The sequence below is a fragment of the Neovison vison genome, chromosome X (genome assembly GCF_020171115.1).
Source record: "Neovison vison isolate M4711 chromosome X, ASM_NN_V1, whole genome shotgun sequence".
Classification (NCBI taxonomy): domain Eukaryota; kingdom Metazoa; phylum Chordata; class Mammalia; order Carnivora; family Mustelidae; genus Neogale; species Neogale vison.
The window spans coordinates 8,360,679-8,362,052 of NC_058105.1; the positions used below are offsets into that span (position 1 = coordinate 8,360,679).

At 45.5% G+C, this 1,374-nt stretch overlaps 1 pseudogene; it reads right to left on the reverse strand.

Moving 5' to 3' along the window:
• Nucleotides 1-203: 203 nt before the first annotated feature.
• On the reverse strand, nucleotides 204-324 carry LOC122897747 (annotated as a pseudogene).
• Nucleotides 325-1,374: the final 1,050 nt, after the last annotated feature.

Sequence of the window (1,374 nt, forward strand, 5' to 3'; positions counted from 1 at the left end):
CCAAGGAAAAGGAGAGAGAAACCAAGAAACAGACTTTGAACTACAGAGAACAAACTGATGGTTACCAGAGAGGAGGTGGACAGACTGGATTAAACCGCTGGTGGGGATTAAGGAGCGCACTTGTTGAGATGAACGCTGGGTGACATATGGAAGTGCTGAATCCCTAAGTTGCATGCCCGAAACTAATATAACACTGTATGTTAACTATACTGCAATTTAAAATTTAATTAAAGAAAAATGCTATAATATAGTGAAGATTTTAATTAGCAATAATCGCGCCTTGGACAAACCTCATTGGCTACGATACTGCCACTGTGCAAAGCTTAGCATAGTGAAGATTTTAAAAAGGAAGACTCATATGTCATTTTATTCTTGCTTTAAAATTCTCTATAGACAATGCCCCCTTTATTGCCAGCATGGGGGAGTAGAGCACTCCCACTCCTCACCCTTGAGATGCCACTGGTCCACCCCAAGTTTCTGAGGAAGAAAGGAGTTTAATCAGACCACTAGGTGGGGTCTGTGACATTGGTATCAGTTTCCTATACGAAGGAAAGGAAACACATCAAATACTTTAGGATTATGAGTAACTTCAACTCTACACTTGCCAAAACTCCTTCACCACCATTCACCCAAAATAAAACCAAGGAGGAAGACTACTGACGACTGGTACTATTTAGAAATGTTATAGGACAGAGGCGATGATAAAAACAGTACCAGCTTTTTCTTGGTTTTATTCTTGTATTAAAATTCTCTGTAGGGGCGCCTGGGTGGCTCAGTGGGTTAAAGCCTCTGCCTCCGGCTCAGGTCATGATCCCAGGGTCCTGGGATCCAGCCCTGCATCGGGCTCTCTGCTCAGCGGGGAGCCTGCTTCCCTTCCTCTCTCTCTCTCTGCCTGCCTCTCTGCCTGCTTGTGATCTTGGTCTGTCAAATAAATAAATAAAATCTTTAAAAAAAATTCTTTGCAGACTGTTCCCCTGCACCACAGGCAAACGACGGCCCTGTCCTTAGTCCACTCAGATCTCCCCAAGTCTCCCCGCAAGAAAGCAGCATAATCAGTGTTGGGTTTGTGGCCTCCAAACATCTTCAGTGAAAGTGGTGTGAGGTTGGTAAGTTTCAGCAGGATGACTTTTCTTGCTTCCAGCTTAGGGTGGGGAGCATCAGACACCATTATGAGGTGGGCGGTCAGGAGACAAATCACCTCTATTGGACGGGAATGCCATTCCACACACATCACACCGTCCTCATCCGGGTTATGGTGATCTAAACTCGGACACCTCTCCAACCCTCCATCCCATTCCCTATCTGCAACTCCCCCTTCCGCACCCCAACACACTCATGCAGACACCAAATTATTTTCCTCCTTGCCAGTGGTAT